The sequence below is a fragment of the Typopeltis vanoorti genome, chromosome 2 (genome assembly GCF_054136105.1).
Source record: "Typopeltis vanoorti isolate ZY-2024b chromosome 2, IOZ_Tvanoo_1.0, whole genome shotgun sequence".
In the NCBI taxonomy this organism is placed as follows: domain Eukaryota; kingdom Metazoa; phylum Arthropoda; class Arachnida; order Uropygi; family Thelyphonidae; genus Typopeltis; species Typopeltis vanoorti.
Window position 1 is genome coordinate 25,430,594 of NC_143550.1, and position 21,581 is coordinate 25,452,174.

Genomic DNA, 21,581 nt, shown 5'->3' on the forward strand with positions numbered 1-21,581 from the left:
GAGAAGCCATTCTCTGGATGTGACCAAACCATCTCAGTTGATGCTTAATGACTGTATCTATTATGTCACCTGGGAAGTTTAAATCTATTCTGACTTGATCATTAGTCTTGTGTTGCATCCAGTGGGGTTATTAATTTTTTGAGGCATTTCATTTCAAATGCTTGAAGTTTCTTGATTGGTTGTTGAGTTAATCTCCAGGCTAATGAAGCATAAGTAGCCGAGGGGATGATAATTGTTTTATATAATTTTAGACTTGTTGGGATTTTTTTATTTTTCCATATATTATTTAATTTATTCATGCTGGTCCATTCTAGGTTTAGCCTGTGTTTTACTGTTTATATATTGTTGAGGTTACTAGAAATGAGACTACCAAGATAAACATATTTATTAACTTGTTCCAACGGTTGATTTTCAAGATTTATGGAAATATTTCCTTCTCTACCTATCTTCATTATTTTTGTTTTATGAAGATTTATTTTCATACGATAAGTTTTACAGGAGTCATTTAGAATATTAATAGTTTTTTCTAACTGATTGCTAGGATAATGATATCATCAGTGTATTTAATGTGATTAATGTTGGTACCATTGATTTTTACACCTGGTTCATCAGCTATGGTTTTACAGACTTCTTCTAGGAAGATGATAAAGAGTTGAGGTGAGAGAGGGCAACCCTGCATTACACCTTTCTCAACTCTGAAATGCTCGGTTTTAATGTTGTCGTATTAACAAAAGCTTTGGTGTCTCCATAATAATTTGTAATAAATGTTGAAATAACTGAATCCATTTTTACGTTTTTTAAGACAGTGATCAATTTGTTTCTATTAACTGAATCAAAGGCTTGCTTGAAATCTATAAAACAACAGTATATGGGCAGGTTGTATTCCCAATATTTTTCTGCTATATTATTAATGGTGAAGATGTGGTCTATAGTGGATCTATGTGGCTTGAATCCTGCTTGGTTTTCCTCTATGATTTTTTCTGTAAACACCTGTGTTCTGTTTTGTATAATTCGGGTGAATAGTTTATAACTATGACTTAAGAGTGTTATGGGTCTATAATTTTCACATATTCTTTTGTCTCCTTTTTTGTGAATTGGTATAATAATTCTTGTTTTTCAGTCAGTTGGGATTACTCCAGTATAAAGAATTTGATTAAAAAATTTCATTAAGTTAATGGCTTCCTTGCCAGCATATTTCCAGAGTTCTATAGATATTTCATCTTTGCCCGTAGCTTTCAAAAGTTTCATTTGGTTTATTGCATTTATAATTTCTGCTGCAGTTATGGGTGGTGCCTTTTCATATCTCATCTCTTCTGTTATACTTTCCTCCTATTCTTTTTGAAATAATGTTTGATAGTAGTCCTTATAAATTGTTTTAATATTTTGTATTGATCCAGTTTCTAGATGGTTTTTATCTTTCATTGTTAGTGGTTTAACTTTATAGATCTTAGTTAATTCTTTTATAATTTTATATACAGTTTTATTGTCATTTCTTCTATTAGCTTCTTCGCACAGTTTTGCTTTTTCCTCCAACCAATTTTTTTAGCAGATATGCAAATTTTATCAATTTTGTTTTTAAGATTCTTATAATCTTGTTTATTTTCTTCTGTATTTTTTATATTTAATATATGCTTTGCTGCTCTTTTTTCTTCTAAAGTATTTAAAATTTCAGGAGTTATCCATTCAAGATTTCGCCTTGATGTTGTACCAAGTATGTTTCTTGCAGTACTTGTAACAATTTTTTTACCTTGATTGCATGTATTTTCTATATTATCATAGGTTAATCGTCTAAGCTCATTTCCTATTAGTGTTTGATAGTTGTCATGCATAAATTTCTCTTTCAGTTTTGACAGGTCCATTTTGTTGATAAGAGCTCATGATTTACAGTACTTGAATTTTAATTTAATTTTTGCCACAAGCAGTTCATGGTCAGTGTTGAAGTCTGGAGTTTTTAAAGTTCTAACACTTTGCACTGATGATTTCCAATTGCGTTTGATTAAAATGTAATTAATACAGTTCTTTATTGTACCATCTGGTGAGGTCCACATGTATTTGTGGGAAGGTCTATGGAAAAAAAGGTTATTACAGATAAATAGATTATTTGCTTTACAACATTCTAATAATCTTTCTCCTCTTTCATTTCTATTATCAACTCCAAACATGCCCACCACATCCTCCATGTCTGGGGTGATCTTCCCAATTTTGGCATTAAAATCTCCCATCACGATATAATATATCTTTCTTATTAGTCTTGTCTATTAAATCTTGCAACTCAATTTCTTCATCTTCATGTGACTGGTTGTGGGCATTGATTTGAATTATTATAAAGCGAACATTTTTCTCTTTACCTTTTAATCTAATAGCGACCATTCTTGGACCATTGGTTCTATGGCCATGACTGCATTTTGTAAACTGTTATTCACTAAAATGACAACTCCTTCTCTATGTATATTATCCTCTCTGTCCGAGTAAAATAGTTTTCCTGAATTTAGGTTTTTAACTCCTTCTCCTGTCCAGTGGGTTTCAGCCAAGCCCACAATATCCCATTTAATCCTAGCAAGTTCTTTTTACATCAGATTCGTTTTCCCAGGTTTTAGCAGTGGCTGTCCTTATATTTAAAGTTAAGAGATGAGAAACTCTATTGGCTGACCACATAACATCCTTCTCGACTGCTCCCTATGATCTAGGAACAGTCGTGTCAGCTTCCTCGGATGCAATAACATTCTCTTGACACAGTGGAGATTCCTAGGGTTTAATGGCAGAATAATGTAGCCGGCTTGCCACTCTTCTGCTGCATCCTTTGGTCCACAACTCCTTATTCTTTATTCGGAGCAATCCATTAGGGTTTCGCTCATCTGCCACTCGAGGTAAGCGCCTGGTAGGAGTCAGGTCTCCCCACCCAACACCTTTTATTCCTTAATAGGGAGTAAGTGAGGCCTTTATACCTTATCTAGCTTTTGGAGACTGAGTGCAGTTCAATCTTCACCAGTAGCCAATCAGAGATAGCAGGCCTATGTCTATCACTAATTCTAACCATTAGATAATAAGTCCTATAATGAGTGATGAACTCTGTGTGTAGACAAAGAGCTGATAAGAAGAGAAAAATTTCACTATTCAATAATGTAGGTTATTTACATTAATGGCATCATTTTGAGCAGTGATTAAGCAAACTTCAAAACAAACATTTTCATGAAAAATATCTCCTTAATAAACAGTTCCAACTTTTCTGAATAATAAATATTGCCAATGTCTGCAACACACAAAATCATAAAACATATATAAGATCCCTGAGAAAATAAAAGCAACTTGAATCTATAATTATGCATGCAGAGAATTCTATCCAGACCTCACTTTTGTAAATCATTTCAAAATAAGGATAAAATGAGAACAATATTTCAACTATTTATAATTATAACTTCAAAAAAATGAAAAAATAATAATTGAGCTAAATATGTGAGATAATCCACACATTTTTCACTACATTTTTGTAACGGCGGTGCCAGGATATCTTTGAGTAGATTACTTTCCACATCTAGTAAAATTAGCTGCTAAGAAAAATAAATTATCTCAAAACTAAATATTAAGTGTAATCTGAGATCAGAAATAACAGCTTTGAATATAAGCTCAAAAATAAATATTTTGTAAGAAATAAAACTTAAGATGAGTATTTGCACCAAACAGTCAATTACACAGCTGACCTCATGGCTTATATCACCAACGAGCAGATAAGTGCTGTGGAAAGGGTCAGAGAAACTTGTGCTGTCGCTCTTGACATTTCCAGATTTTCTGATTGTCTGGCATCAAGGTATGCTAAACAAATTGCCATCCTTTAGTCTTCATGCCATCCTATGTAACTGGATAACCAGCTTTCTCTCTGATCATTCTCTGCAAGTGATGGTAAATTGCTCCATCTCTTTATTGGAGCGGCTCAAGCTCTGTCCTATTACCTTCTCTCTTTCTCCTGGACATAAGTGACCTACTCACAATCACCAATTATGCATATTCACAATCCTATCTACAGTTTTGCAAATGGTAGTACTCTCCATTCATTCTACTCATTTGACAAAACATACAGCACTAACATCTTGGGCTATAAGATCTACAATTAATGCATTAAACACTGATCTACATACTATCTTTCAATTGGGCAAGGTCAATCTTGTAATGTTCAATGCTACTAAAACAATCTTGTCTTTTTCTTTCACAAAAGAGATCTCCAGGTACCTACCCCTATCCTCAGTAATTCCTAATCTCCCCTGGCATAAACACATCACATCAATAACTTCCTCAGCATCTCTGAAAAAAAAAAAAACTAGGCATTCAAGATGCTATTTTAACCAAACTAAATCTTAACTATATATGAATCCCAAATCTACCCATGCTTAGAGTACTGCTCAATTGTTTGGGATGGTGCATCTAAAAACCCCTTGAGTGTCCAGAGAGCAATTTGGCTCATAGATGAACCCTCTCTTACAGATTTATTTCATCCTCTATCTCATAGATGCAGTATTTCAGCATTGTGCCTATTCTATAGGCACAGTGCTGAAATGTCATTCCCCCATGTTCTGTTGCACCTGTTAATACAAGAGCAGCAGCTGCCAAACATCCCTTTACTATTCAAGTGCAAACATACTGCACCTGCTTTTCCTCTTTCTTTTCATTCCATCCACTTCTGTTCTCTGGAACATCATTTCTCATGAATTATTCCTCAACTACAACCATTCAAAAAATATCAATAAACTTCTATCTCAGTCTTCATCTCCACCCCACACACAGCACTGATTTGCTTATACAGCCCTTTGACCTTGTATGTACAGGATCAATCTACATATATGTAAAAACAGTTTTTACAAACTGAAAATGATCACTTTTACGCACAACACTATTTTAATAGAATGGATGACGGTACAGTGGCCAAAAACTACATCTCTTTTTCAAGTACTAATTTGATGTAAATTTCTAAATATTCTGTAGTGATGTTTTTATTATATTAGTGGTAAAATGAACAATTTATGTCAGTTCTTCTATCTACTCCTTTTGTAAATTACTAAATTCAATGTTTTGATAGTTTGCTCGGTTAAAGATGCAGCATTTAGTATCTTTCAAGTGCAAAAAATCAGTGGCTTATGCATTATTGACCACTGTACAAAATGCTAAGAAGTGAAACAAGAACAGACTGGTTTAATGGCCATCAATTCATTAACAGATGAAAACTGTTTGCTACACCCTTTGTCCAAAAAGAAACCAAACTTTTCAAAAATAGAAGAAACTAGTGGTGCCACCTGTTGTATTTTTTTTGTTGCCGAAAGCAGCAACCTTCATTAGCGTTGCGTCACCTGTTTATGACATTTGTTTCATTAGAAGCTGAGTCAGTGCCAAGAGTGACAGTGTGTTTTGACGAACGGTCAGAAAATGAGTTTCAAACAGAGAGCTGAGTTTGACTTTTGTGTTAAACTTGGTAAAAGTTTTACCGAAATGCATCAAATGCTTCAAAAAGCATACAGTGATGAATGCTTATCCCGTACTCAAGTTTACGAGTGGTTTATGCAATTTCAAAGTGGTCAGGAGATGCTTGAGGACGACAAAAAGTCAGGCCATCCAAAAACTGGACTGAGCAAAGTTAACATCCAAAAAAGTGCGTGATTTCATCAAAAAAAACCCAAAATCGTCCATGCGATTGATTGAAGATGAATTGGGGATTCCAAAATTAACTGTGCACAACATTTTGACCGAGAGTTTGGGCCTTCGTAAACAGAATTCGCGATTTGTTCCCCAAAGTTGACCGACGAACAAAAAATGAATCGAATTGAACACTGCAAGGACCTCATTAAAACTGCTCGTAAGGACTAAAACTTCCTTGAAACGATCGTTACTAGTGACAAATCATGATGTTTCGAGTATGAGCCTGAAACAAAGCACCAGAGTGCTGAGTGGAGACCACCAGAAGAGGGGCATCCGAAAAAAAAGTCACTTGGAGAAGTCAAAAGAAAAGACAATGATGATTTGTTCTACGATTCCAAGGGCATTATCCACAAAGAATTCGTTCTGCCTGGCCAAACGGTCAATGGTGAGTTTTATCTCGAAGTTTTGAAGCGATTGATAGTGATAATTCGTTGCGTACAGTATGAATATCATGATGCAGGCAGCTGGTCACTTTTGCACGATAATGCACCATCTCATCGTTCGAACATTGTGAGACAGTTTTTGAGCAAAAACCGAGCTTGTGTGTTGGATCACTCGCCATATTCACCTGATTTAGCATCACGTGACTTCTTTCTCTTCCCCAGACTTCATTTACCGACGAAATGAAAGCGATACGACACCACTGAAAATGTTCAAGTGGCAGTAACCACGACCCTCAACAGTATCCCAAAAACTAATATAAAACACTCATTTAACGAATTAATTGACCGTGCCAAACTCTGTATCGAAGCTGGGGGAGACTATATTGATTAAAATAAATGACATGATAATTATAATTAGCCTGGGTTTTATTTTCTATCAAAAGTTCGGTTTCTTTTTGACAGAGGGTGTAGAAATGGAGTGTCTGTGCAGATGACCAGAACATTTGAGGAGAATTTTTACAGATTACACAGAAAGTAGGATCCCAAAAAAATGACAGTATGAGGAAAGAAAAGTGGGCATCATGTCTTCATCTATCTGAAAGTTGTGAAGCATGGGATGAACTATGTGTGCATGCACGCACACACAGAGAGAAGGCTAAAAAACAAGAGCATTTCACTATGAAATGTGTGCAAATTATTTGTGTTAAAAGCCAATCATAAAAGTGCTTCACAGTATAAACAACACAAGTAGAAAATATTAATTCATTGAATTTACATTTACTAGTATTTTGTTGGATATCTAATCAGCACCATCAGAGCACATAGTAAACTGTAATTTGTGCTCAAATTATTCAAACAATTCAAACTGCAAGTGAAGAAGAACTAATGTCCTAACAAGGTAGCCTCTAGGTGCTGTATAAAATTAAAGTTAATTCCTAGAAATCAGGCTAAATGCAGGCTTAGAATGATGTCCCATCTAGTCCTACAGCCTTATTAACATCAGGTCACTTAAAATTCTAAGCATTTCTCCATTCTTCAAGTGTCAGCTGTTAATTAATAGTACCTCCTAACACCCCTTCATCTGAAATACTTTAAAAAAATACTCACTGAACATTTCTACTACATCTTCAGCAACTAAAATTAGTCTTCCTGATCTGTCTCATCTTTTCTTCTACTAGATATAACTGTAAAATTTATCCATTTTGGCCACAATTTAATTCCGAAGAGAAGAATACAAACTGACATTGCCACAAGTAGTAAAAGATTGTAAACTAAGTACCAGGCGCTGCTGATTTCTATCTCTCACTTTCAACTCATCAAGCCATAGCACATCACTGATCTGTCTCCTTAATTTAACATAGTCCCCTGCTTTGTAAATTCACGTTTTGTTTTATGAAGCTTGTATTCATTTTTTAACTACTTCATTTGCCAATGGATATATCTCATATGATGCATAGCATGAAAAAACTATAATGAAGTTAAAAAGGCTAAATGCTTCAACTGGCATATAACTACATGACCTACCTACCTACCTATTCAGTAAGTGTGTGTGTGTGTGTGTGTGTGTGTGTGTGTGTGTGTGTGTATATATATACACACGAGGGTGATCTGAAAAGTTCTCTACCTCTCCCATAGATGGCAAGTCATTCTATCAAGTAGTTTGTGTTTATACAGCTGTCTGAAGCAAAAGTTATCTGTATCTCTTGAAATGGATAAAATTCTTTGTAAAAGAAGGTTTAATGCCAAAAGAAATTCATTCTAAGTTCATAAAAGTTTATGGGCACTCTTCTTCATTTTCAACAATTAAGAAATGGGCTGCCGAGTTTAAACGTGGCCATACCAGCCTTGAAGATGATCCACGGGAAGGATGTCCAAAAAGTGTAACAACACCAGAAATCACTGATTAAGTGTATGATATGGTATTAGATGACCGGCAAGTCAAAGTGCGTGAAAATGCTGAGACTATAGGCATTTCAAAAGAATATGTAGGATATATTTTGCATGAAGAATTGCAAATGAAAAAGCTTTGTGCAAGATGGGTGCCGTGCTTGCTCACAATAGATCAAAAATGCATTCGCATAAAAATCTCTGAAGAGTGCTTGAAGTGTTTTAACAAGAATAAAACTGATTTTGTGTGTCGATTTATTACTATGGATGAGACTTGGATTCACAATTACATACCAGAATCCAAACAGCAGTCAAAACAGTGGACAGAATCCAGTTGTTCAGTGCCAAAGAAGACAAAGCCGGTTTTTTTTGTCGGTTCCATCAGCAGGAAATGATCATGGCATCGGTGTTTTGGGATGCTAAAGGCATTTTGTTTATTAATTATCTTGAAAAGGGTAAAACAATAACTGGGGAATATTATTCCGATCTTTTAACCAGACTAGACAAAAAAATAGAGGCATGTGGTGAGGTTGTGTGCAAAGATAAAAAAATCAGAACTCCCTGGTGGACACAGGAAGTTAAAGAGGCAGTGAAGGAAAAGAAGAAAGCATATCAAAAGTTCCTGGCAAATAAGTCAGCTTTTACTCTTACAGAATACAGAGACAAATGTAAGAAAGCTAAACAGTGTGTAAAACTAGCTAAACAAAAGTCATGGGAGGACTTTGGCAAGAATATAGAAAATAAATATCAAGAAGGTGGCAAAATATTCTGGAGGTTGTTGAAGAAGCTTAGGAATGGAGGAAAGAGTGCTGTAAAAGGAATTAGAGATGATAAAGGTGAAATGAAAACAGGAGAAAAAGATATCCTTGAAGTATGGAGTAATTACTTTGAAAAACTGCTAAATGAAACAAGCAGTGATGACAGCACAGTGATAAAAAACACTGACCAGGCATGCAGTCAGGAATACATATCCATACTTGAAGTAGAAAAAGCCATCAAAGGATTGAAATGTGAAAAGGCAGCAGGAGTAGATGATATTCGACCAGAAATGCTGAAGTATGGTGGTATAAAAGTCTTACAGTGGCTGCACTGCATAGTTCAGAAAGCCTGGACAGAGGGACGAATTCCTGATGATTGGAGTAGAGCTCTCATAGTACCCATATATAAAAAGGGAAATAAAACTGAATGTGAGAATTACAGAGGTATTTCCCTACTGAGTGTTCCTGGCAAGATCTATGCAAGTATACTTGAGAAACGGTTGAGAAGAATTGTGGAAGAAAAGCTTGGTGAAGAACAAGCTGGATTCAGGCCAAATAGAGGCTGTCAGGATCAGATCTTCACTTTACGACAAATAGTCGAGAAAGCATGGGAATATAACAAAGATCTGTATTTAAGTTTTGTCGATTTGGAAAAGGCATATGACAAGGTGCCAAGAGAGAAGCTATTCAATACGCTGCAGTTATATGGTGTCAATGGGGCATTATATCAAGCAATACTTAGCCTTTATTTGAGTTGTGAGTCAGCAGTTAGAATTGAAGGAAGTACAGGAAGATGGTTTAATGTTAAATCTGGTGTAAGACAAGGATGTACATTATCCCCTCTGTTATTCATTATCTATATGGATCACATTATGAAGGAATGTGGTATTAAACCTGATATGAAAATTGGAGATGTTAATGTCAGCTCTTTGCTTTATGCGGATGATGTTATACTTCTAAATAAATCCGCTACAAGTCTGCAAGATTCTCTGACTAAATTGAATAGCTGTTGTAATAGATATGGTATGAAGGTCAGCAATAAAAAGACAAAGACAATGAAAATAGGCAGAATCATTGAAAATGTCAACTGTGTTGTGAATGGAGAACCTGTGGAACAAGTAAAACATTTCAGCTACTTAGGCACAATTTTTACTGAAGATGGTAAACTAAATATAGAAATAGACAACAGAATCAGCAAAGCTGGTATCGTGGGAAGTCAATTGAATAAATTCATATGGAATAAGAAAGAAATTAGTCGGAACACTAAATTAGCTGTATACAAGACTGTGTTCAAACCAATTTTAACTTATGGATCTGAGAGCTGGGTCAGAAGTAAAACACTTGACCAAAGACTAGAGACCGCAGATATGAGAGTCCTGAGAAAGATTAGAGGCGTGAACAGATGGCATCAATGGCAATATCATATTAAAAATGAGGATATTAGGAAAGAACTTGACATTGTCAGCATCCAGGAATGCGTTAGCAGAGCTAATCTCATATGGTATGGTCACTTAAATAGAATGGGAGAGGAAAGATTTGCAAAACAAGTGTTCTCTGCCAGGTTGGCAGGAAAACGACCCAGAGGAAGACCAAGATATAGGTGGATTGATACGGTACAAAGTGCCTTAGACGATAGAAATATAAGATCTGATAATGTTGGAGTGTTGACAAGTAACAGACTGATTTGGAGGAAAATTGTAGATAGGAAGTTAGTAATGATGTAATTTTTTCATGTAGTACTGTCATATCCTGTACACCCCTTGAGGGTACATGGCAGGAATTTGATGATGATGATGATGACAAAAAAATTCATGAGAAAAGATCTAGTTTGCAGAAGAAAAAAATCATCTTTCTTCAGGACAATGCACCTGCTCACAAAGGTGTTTTGGCTATGGGAAAATTAAGGGAGCTGCACTATGAATTGCTGGAACATCAACCCTATTCCCCAGATTTGGCTCCCTCTGACTTCTATCTCTTCCCAAAACTAAATCTCTTCCTCGCTGGTCAGCATTTTTCTTCGAATCAAGAGGTGATTGCAGCTGTAGAGGAGTATTTTGCAGATCTTACTGAGAACCACTACAGGGACGGATAATGATGCTGGAGCATCACAGGAATAAATGTATTAGTCTTTAAGGAAGATTATGTTGAAAAATATAAATAATTTTGAAATTATAAATTTGTTTTTTCATTGTTAGGCCGAGAACTTTTCAGATCACTCTTGTATATATACAGATGCATGCATACATTCAAAACATTACTTCTCTTCTTCTAAACTCTTAACACTTTATAAGTCTCAGATCTGCCAACCATGGAATATTGCTCCCACATTTGGGATAATACACCCATACCCGTCTTAAGAATTCTTGATACACAGAAGAGGGCAATCTGCTGAATAGATGATCCTTCCTCACAGACTTCCTTCAATCACTTTCCCACAGGTGCTCTGATTGTATCAAAGTATTAAGGTGGATGGAATGAGGGAAGATAAGTTTGTTTGGTATGTTTAAAGCTGGATAGTGTATAGGTTTCAGTGGCTGTTTGACTTTTAACATGGTTAGTGGTTAGAAGATAGTAGAGGACTGGTAGCAGCCAATTCAGACAAGAATGCCCGTGAAAGAGCCAGCCCAGCAACTGGCCAAAACACTGTCCAACTCCAAACATACCAAACAAATTTATCATCTTCATTCATTCCATCCACCTAAATTCTTTGGAACAATCTCCCCCATACTGTTTTTTTCCACCAAGTATAACCTCCAACTCTTTAAGAAACATATCAATAGGCTACTTCTTGCTCCTTAATCAGTTACTCATTCATAGCACTGGAGTGTTATAGGTCCTGTGACCTTTCATGCATGGGGTATCATAAAAAAAAAAAAATAATAATTAAATTTAAAACTTATTGTTAACAAAACTTATTTTAGAAACACACACACACACGCACTGGATAACACAGGATATGAAATTCAGTTTGAATGAAATCAAATGATTAACTGGGCTAGATTTTGTGTCTGACTAGTAGTAAGGTTTATATGTTGGTTATCCATAACTGTAATTCTTGTAGATAAAATTATACGTTGGTTACACATGACTTTCAATTTTTTGAATTATTAGCACTATGATATGTGCACGTAGCAACTAACAATGATCAAATGAGGCTGAAGAGGTAACTGGCAACACGACTTGAGGACCATGAGCTAGATACCCACCACAAAATATGCTGGAAGAAAGCCACTTTACTACACCTTAGCAAATATAAATATGAAAGATTGTTCCTGGAATCAGATTCAGTTCTAAAAAACTTCCCAAATCTCAACAAATTTGGGTGCATGAGACTGCCCCAAATTTGGGAAGCTTGCTTCCTTAGAAAATCAGCCCAACAGCCAAGACAAACCAATTTAGCCTGCTAGGAGGCACCATTAGGACTCTAGGACCAATGTCAGTTGCCTTCTTCAGCCTCATTTGATGGTTGTCAGTGCCTGTGTGCACATATCATAGTTTTATGTTCCCAGAAGATGGCAATGTAACATTGCCGTAATATTGGAAGGTATTGATTAAAACTTTTTAATTAATATTTTAGTATATGTTGTCATTTCCTGAAAAATTTAAAGTCAGTTATCCATAACTGTATTTTTTTTAAAAGAAATTATCATTTATAAAACATTAATGGGATAATAACATCATTCCTGTGTTAAACTGAAACACCATGTGAATTCACCACAGTCCTCTGCATATTATTATTATTATTATTGTTCCGGGCAACTCCAAGGAGTCGACAGACTCATCAAGGGAGGCCCTAACATCATGTCAAGAACAACTATTCGACATTCACACAGTATCTATCATACCTTGCCTTGAACTCATTCACGGTCGTAGCACCCACAACAGACTCTGGAAGCTTATTCCACTCATTCACTACTCTCCAAGTAAAAAACCTAGCTCTAACACCCTTGTCAACCACGCTCTTGCCCAGCTTCCATTCATAGCACCTACTCCTCCCACCACCAGTCATATTTTCAAAAATATCTTCTGGATCAATCTTATAGAAACCCTTCAGTAATTTGAATGTCTCAATCATATCACCCCTCCTTCACCTATCGACCAATTTCTGCAACCCACAAATCTTCAACCTATTCTCATAAGGTTCATTCCACAGACCTGCTATCATCTTGGTCACTCGTCTCTGAATCCTCTCCACTTCCTCCCCATCACGAAGAAACCCTGGTGCCCATAACTGGGCACAGTAGTCCAGGTGGGGTCTTATCAAGGCTCGATACAGAGGAACAACAACTTGTTTGTCTCTGCATGTTAAAGTATTTTTCAGAAGCCAAGTGATTTGGTGAGCTGTTTTAGTCACTTTTGCAATGTGCCCCCTAAACTTCAATTCCCTATCCACCAACACTCCCAAATCCATGGCCTCATCAATCTCCTGGAGTATGGTTCCACCAATGCGATATACTGTTGCTATTCTTTTCACCCCAAAGTGCATAACCTTAAGCTTTGCCACATTAAATCGACATCCATTTTTCCTAGCCCAGTCCTCCAAACTATCCAAATCATCCTGTAAAATTTTGACATCCTGTGTACTCACAATTGCTCTACCCAACTTTGCATCATCAGCAAACAAGTGAACACTTCCTCTCAAATCCTTTCCTATATCATTGATGAACAAATTGAAAAGCAGTGGTCCAAGAACAGAGCCCTGTGGCACTCCACTAGTCACAAGCCGTCTTTTAGACTCCACTCCTGAATAAACCACTCTCTGTTATATCTCTCCTTCAACCACCCTCCTATCCATCTTACCAACCCTATATCTATCCCCATCTGCTCCAGTTTACTGATTAGGGTTCTATGTGGTATCCTATCAAAAGCCTTGGCAAGGTCCAGTAGTATTACTGTAAACCCATTACCCCTATCCAGTTCAGCCGTCACTGTGTTATAAAACGTGAGCAAGTTACTGAGGCATGATCTACCCTTCACAAAACCATGTTGTTCCCCCATACAATATCCCATTTTCATCTATCCAATCCTGTATTCTTTTCTTGACTAATTTCTCTAAGACCTTGACAATGATTCCTGATATGCTAATCGGTCGGTAATTTACAACAGCAGTCTTGGAACCACCTTTATGCAGTGGAAATATTTTCCCCTCTTTCCACCCCCCTCGGGACTAACCCAGACCCAAGACTCAAATTAAACAAAATGGTCAAGGGTACTGACAATTCTTTAGCTGCTTCTCGTACAACACGAGCTGGTATACCATCCAATCCCACAGATGTATTGACACTGAGGTTATGCAATAGACTACTCACCTCCACTTCATTCACCACAATTCCTGTATAATCTACTGGTACATTCGTTTCTGCACTGTCACCACCTGGATGATATATTCTTGCAAAGTGCTCATTCAGTAACTCAACTATATCCACTGATTCAGTTACCTCCCTACCATCGGCATTCTTTAAAATCATTCTGACATGTACATTTTTCCTTTTACTTGCTACATATCTAAAAAACTATTTAGGATTCTCTTTAGCCTGCATGGCCAATGTTCTTTCGTAATCCTTTTTTGCTTTTCTTACCACACTCGTTACCCTTCTGGCCTGTGCTTTATACTGTTCGTGTGCCTACCAGTCACCTTTCTCCTTAAATTACCTCCATAGTTGTTTCTTTTTTTGCAGCTCAAGCTTAATGGTGTTATTCATCCATTTAACCCCTAGTTGATTTATTATTCAGACTCTAGGTATACAGTCAGCCATTGCTTCATGCAAACACTTCTTAACTACCTCCCATGCACTATCGACTTCTACGATTTTGTCAAGTCCTCTACTATCACACCTCGTACTAACGAGTCACCATACAGCACTCTATCCTTCATTTTGTTCATGTTCACACTCATACGTCTATTTTTCCTGTCATACTTTTTATTATTGGCTGGTTCATTCAGTCGACTTTTGCTCATACGCTCTAGCTGCTGTTTTGCCCTTTGTATCGCACCATTCAACAACGCGATCTCACTCATTGCATCTATCTCATCTTTTTTATTCTCAGTAAAACCATTAATACTATCCTTCACATTTTCTACATTCACACTCTCACAATTCTCTGGTACAACCTCGCCGTTTCTTGTCATATCCCTATTTTCTTCATTCTGAAGTTTGACAAAAATATCACACTCGCAATCCAAAATACTCTTCAATTTCTCATTCTCCCTACATTTTCTACACACATTCACTCCTTTATTATCATCTAACCACACTCCGACCGCACTCTGCAAAGCATACATTTCGCAGCTAGTACACTGAATCATCTCTTTTATACTACCGTTCTTTGATAAAGATGGAGAACCATCATTACTGGCCGCCATTTTCCTTCGTACTGAAGCCATACTTACTTGCAACGTATTTTATCAAATTATAACACACCAAAAACACACAACCTTGCATGTGTGTTTTTGGTGTGAGCCTGTGTAGCTCAGTGGATGTGGCGTTTGCACACCACCGCACTAGGCCGCACGAAGGAAGTCTTGGTTTCGAATCTAGTCGGCGACTAGAGGAAATTTTTCTAAGCCTTTTTTCGACCGGTTCCCGAGTTAGTCGATCTCTGGCACGGGCAAGCAGGTTTTTCCTCCCAGAAACTCGGGTTTTTCGTCCTGTAAACTCAAGAAAATCGACCGTAGAACCCACATTATTTCAGACATTAAATATATTGTGTTAGGGTTAGAGACCACGAGATGGCGGCACATTTGAGCCGTCTCTCTTCACTGCGTACCGCTTAATTAGTGATAGCCTTGGGCCATCTGTCTCTGATTGGGTACCAGTGGAGATTGAATTGCCCACTCAGTCTCCAAAAGTTAGATAGGGCTAAATGGCCTCGCCTACTCCCGTATATACGGGAATAAAAAGGCGTTAGCTGATTTTTTTTTTTTTTTTAAAAAAACACACAAAAAGATGCACTAAGAGACGCAAGGCAAACAAAACTACGCAATATTAAATAAAGTTATCAACGATAACTGAAAATAATACTTATTTTTGCATATATACAGATATATACATATCAGTATATATAATGCATATATACAGATGCACTAGCTTTGCCTTTTTATGTAAAGAGATTGGTTCCACTCACATTCTACTTACTGACACCAACGAAGCTATTTCTGTGGTAGAAGAGGATTTTGTCCCAACACTAAACTTTTAGATGTCTAACACTTTAACAGCCAAGGAATTACAAAAAAATAGGGAATAGGCACATCAACAATGTTAATCGTCTAAAAAATTCTGCTCTCAAGCCTCAGTAATCTCAAGTGAATACTATAGTAACTTACTATCCTTCACCCCAAAAGTCAAATGTAATTAGTGCACTCACTCATGATCATGACTGCTCATTTGTACCTAAAAAAATCCCACAGAAGAAATTATGATTCAGATCGAAAGAAGGATTCTCAACCTTCCTATCAATATTGTTAATATTATCAGACTAGATGTGGCCAATGTGCTGCAACAACTGCCAAGAAGTAATATCTTCATATTAAGGAATGTGAAGCACTACTGGAAATGAAGAATAACAGAACAGTAATTACTAAAGCTCATAAGAATTACAGAAGTTCTGAACCACCATGATTACCAACATTAAAACTTGCCTCATGGCCTAAAAAGTGCTCAATGCATCTTCCCTTAAACTATGACCTGACCAATATACTGATAAGATGACTTCACATGCTCCTCCTGGCAAAATTTCAATTGGCTTCTGGCCCATTAAAATTAATAATAAACTAAAACATACAATTATAAATTCTCCACTTCCTCCAGATATATGATCTCTTAAAAATCCACAAAGAGAATGTGACATTAGGCTCATCGGTACATGGCACTGATTCACTCACATGCAAATTAACCAATGTGCTTTCACAATATACTGACACCCTTCACACATAACAACTCAGCCCACTTTAAAGTACAGAAAACCTCAAACTCTAACACAGTGATTAGTTTTGATGTCCCACCTTAAAGACACTTTAGATCTTATTCAAGCTGAATTTCCTAATAAGGTTTAATTGAAGCTCACTATGTCATGTATTTTATTTGGCAAAAAAGTCTACAAAGAGAAGAGACAGCCATGGGCTCTCTGCTCCCCCCCCCCCCGCAACTACTACTTCATGGAGCCCTTTGAAGAGAAAGCCTTAAACTCTGCCCCACATAAACCCACTGTTTGCCTATGTTTTGTTGATGATGTGTTGTGTCCTTTCCTTTAGTGTTACACGGTGATCAGCTTTCATTTTACACAAATTATGGACTCTACAACAGTGTTATAATTATTTTAATTTCCAGATGTTTCGACCTTCATATTAAGGTCATCATCTGGAGTATACACACATATATATACAGAGACAAGCTAAATTACATTTCACATAGTATGCTGAAGAGAAAATGATTTGTTCAACAGTTATTCAACTGGCCTGACCTCTGGTGAAAATAAAATTATAATTAATAAATAAATGAAATAAAATAAAATAACTACATCAAAGCTATTTTCTATTTAAGACAACATCAGAGAACCATTCTTTCATATAGATAGTTTTGTTAGAATGAAAATTAAGAAAAAAAATTAGGACACCATTTTCACTTTCTTTTCTATATAATAAAACTATCTATATGAAAGAATGAAGTATATGTGTATACTCCAGATGATGACCTTAATATAATGGTCGAAACGTCGGGAAATTAAAATAATTATTTATAACATGGTTGTAGAGTCCATAATTTGTGCAAAATGAATGATGTGTTGTGCATTTTAATTGATGTGACATGGTCTATGAGTTGAATATCTGGCTTTCACCCAGAGAGGCCAGGGTTCAATTCCCAACATGGAAACCATTCCATTAATTACAATTATTTTATTATATTTGTTTTGTAAAATATTAACAAGGTAAAAGTGGCCAAGAGAGAGAGAGAGAGAGAGAGAGAGTGTGTGTGTGTGTGTGTGTGTGTGTGTGTGTGTGTGTGTGTGTGTGTGTGTGTGTGTGTGTGTACATATATATACACTCTTAAATATACAATTATATTTAAGTAACTGTGTACAGCATATGTACTGTTAGTACTTACCATTATTTGATACCAAGAGAATAGTGTTTCTGAAACCAAAACTAATTTTATTCAACATGCATAGAGAAATTTTTGATATATAAGGCAAGAAAATACTGAAGAGGAGTGTGGTGTAATAACATGCCAGTGAAGATTTTGGAAGATAAAGTCTATTTATCTTCAGATAAAAATGCACGTGGATGTGACTGATGCAATCTGCATGACATTATGCAGCATTTCTTTCACTAGTGCTGAGAAAAATAACAGCGAGAGAGAGAGAGAGAAGTAAATAGAAGTAAGGAATAATTTGAATCCACAATTTTCATTTAAGGAATGAAACAGAGGTTTTATTTAAGAAATGCATGACATGATATTGTCCACTGATTAAATGGAAATGTTAAGAGCAGCTACATAAGTTTCACCAAACCTTTCCAAAGGTGGGTGATTATGGTAAGGAGATCCAATAAGGCCTGATAGTAGCAGAATCTATATTGGTAGTCAATACAGATTCTGCCATATAGCAAAGAAGTTGATTATGTTCTCCATTATTTAAAACAACTGAGTTGATGGTAATGAGAATAATTTTATGGTTGACTTTCTTATTCCTTCTCTGGAATGAATAAGGCTTCTTTCAATTCTGTAGGTTAGAGGCTGGATGAATTTGAAAGACTATACAGATGATAGGTGTTAATTCTTGTTAGTATCCAAATTTGTGCATCCAACTACCAAAAAACTTGATATTCAAAGCTATTGAAGATTTCTGCTTGACAATGGAAATGTAAGTAGGTACATATGGCTAAAATAATAAGGATATCTTACATAAATAAGAGCCTCCATAGCTCAATCAGTATAGACAAAGCCCTTTGGTTGGAAAGACCTGGTTCGATTCCCGTTAGTGACGTGAAGAACCTTTATCTGGTCTCTTTCAATGAAAGGCGAGTTAGCCGGTCTCATATGGAAGTAGAGGGTTTTTTCATCTGGAAACTCTGGTTTTTCATCCCACACAACAGTCAAACCGTCCCCATGAGCACAAGTGGAGTACAGTCATGAATCCATGACTTGGGACACGAGTCCCGAGCCCAGATAAAATTGGGGGGGTTGGGGAAAGCAATGGTGAACTACCCTGTAAAAATCTCACCGTTGGAAACGACTGAAAATGAAAACCAGAATACATAAATAAAACAGGATACATTATGTTAATAAATAGACGAGGATATGCTGGAGTCCAGAGAAGATTCACAAAAGTGATCAGTGGTCTTTGGAATGTGGAGAATGAGGATAGATTGAGAGAATGTAAATTGCAAAGCCTCGTGGAATAGGAAGAAGCAGGGGGGTGGATATGATTAAGACATATAAGCTAGTCAGGGATTGTCATCAGGTTGACATGGAAGAGATTTTTCATAGAATGGGGGAGGGGGTAGAACAAGAGGTCATCGCTGGAAACCATAAAAGTAGGGTGTGAGCAGAGGAGTGAAGAGAAGGTTCTTTGCATGGAGAGTGGAATGCATTGTCTGAGTGTGTTGTGAATGTAGATACATTGAATCAGTTTAAAGCACAGTTGCATGAGCATTGTGTGTACCTCCCACGTTAAGTATCAGACTCCATGGAGGTCAGATGATAATGATGATGATAATAATAATAGCTAATTATATTTCAGTAAGGCATACATTATTTTAGCTTATACTATTTGAAAGTCCAGCAGCACAAAGACTAATCAAGTTGTTTAACCAATTAGTTTCACATATTTCAAACTGTGAAAGTACAAAATGTAGTAATTAACATCACTGTAGCATATTTGGTATGGACACTTAAAAGTTAGTTGATTATTATTCTGAAAGTTTATTTTTCACTAAGTTAGACTATAATAAATTTAGTTTAATCCTTTATCCCAGTGAGAGCAAACAAAGTTTGTGCCTGAAAATATTTTCAGTCCTGAAGATATTTTCAGGCGCAAACTTTGTTTGCTCTCACTGGGATAAAGGATTAAACTAAATTTATTATCAATTATGATCCATTAATATTCAGTGGAGAAAACATGTGTAGAGAATAATTAGCTAAATTTTACTAGATTATTATACCAATAATCCTGCCTTGGTCACCAAAGGCATCTTCATAGGCACACAAAAAGATCTAAACTACAGCCATTCTGGAGTAGCAGACCATGTCATGAATATAGAACACTGGATCCAACGAAGGGGAGAAACTTCCCTTTTATACAGAAGTATATATAAATCTGAGAGATTATTTCTGGAATCTGCCAGAGCACGACAACAGTTTCCAAATGTTAACAAATTCAGCTGCTCCATTTTATCAAAAATTTTGGAGACCATCCACAGGATTCCATCATTGCACTTAGGACTGCACAATCCTGCCTTTCACACTCTGCCTGTGTTTGCCTTCCTGTCAGTATGCCTGTGTGCATGTACTTACAATATTTCTTTGCATCCATGAAGTTGCCTTGGTAATGAAAGCAAAATATTGGCATAATAATCTACTTAGCTAAATAAATTTAATCAGTTAATTATAAAATCTAGACATGAGTGGTCTCCCTTAAATATCAACATTAATCACTGTAAATTGTCACCTCAGCATGCCTAAAAGCTTTTCTGTAATTAGAAATTTAAAAAGAAGAATTTATGAGAAGAAAATTCTGAAGTAGAAACACTTGTTTCTCAGCTTAAGATAATACCAGGATCAAGCTACTAAAAATTCACAACAACCAAAACCATTGCTACGTATCTCAATTTAGCTGATAAGTGAAATACAGGCTTTTAATCCAAAGCTTGAAATATTAATCTTCATTTAAATATCTGAAAGTATATATTCAGAGTACTGAGGCTACTAAATGTATGCAGTGTGACGATTTAATTTCTGGAATGGCTGCGTAGTGATTTGGTTGGAGTCACGTGAGTAATCTTTGTACATGTTTTAACTAATGCATGTGTAAACCTCAAGCTGATAGAGCCATTTGTTAGTTGGCTATTGCAAAAACAATAGAAATCTGCATGTAAACTTTGCAGAAATGTGTGTGATCGAAATTTGGAGCAGCATGTTAACATCAAATTACGTGTGAAAATCTGCAAAACTGCTACTGAAACAGAGCTGTTGAAAGTGGTACATGGTGTGGATACTCTGAAAAAATCAAGTGTCTTTGAGTGACATAAGAGATTCAAAGGTGGGTGAGAAGATGTGAACGATAAACCCAGAAGTGGGCAGCCAAAAACAAAAATGACAGATGCAAATGTGAACAGAATGCGAGATTTGGTACGGTCTGGCAGACGATTAAGTGAGCAATTAATGCCCGATGAATTGCAAATGAATTGAGAAACAGTCAGGGCAATTTAACTGAAGAATTGGGTATGCGAAAGATTTCTGCAAAGTTTGTGCATTGGATCTTAATGGATGAATAGAAGCAGCGGCTGGTTCAAGTTGTGACTGATCTTTCTGCATATAAGCAGATGTTTCTAAGCATAATTATGGATGACAAAACCTGGTGCTTCCAGTACGAAACAAAACGCCAGAGCATGCAGTGGAAAACCCGAGTTCATCACATCCAAAAAAAAAAAGCACACGTCACATTTGCAGTTCAAGACCATGATGGTGTGTTTCTTTAATCACATGGGGATAGTCTACTATGAATTCATTGAACAGGGACAAACGGTCAACCAACAATGCTATTTAGAAGTGCTGAAAAGATTACGAGATTCTATTCGGAGAAAAAGACCTGAATTGTGTCCTGACAAGTGAATCACCCATCACAACAATGTGTCAAGCCATAGTGAGCTCATCGT

The 21,581-nt window shown here is 36.4% G+C and overlaps 1 protein-coding gene across 3 annotated transcripts in view; it reads right to left on the reverse strand.

The window, feature by feature from the left end:
• Window positions 1–21,581, reverse strand: part of CaMKI (Calcium/calmodulin-dependent protein kinase I) — a 281,064-nt gene that overhangs the window by 166,393 nt on the left and 93,090 nt on the right. The window lies entirely within an intron of this gene.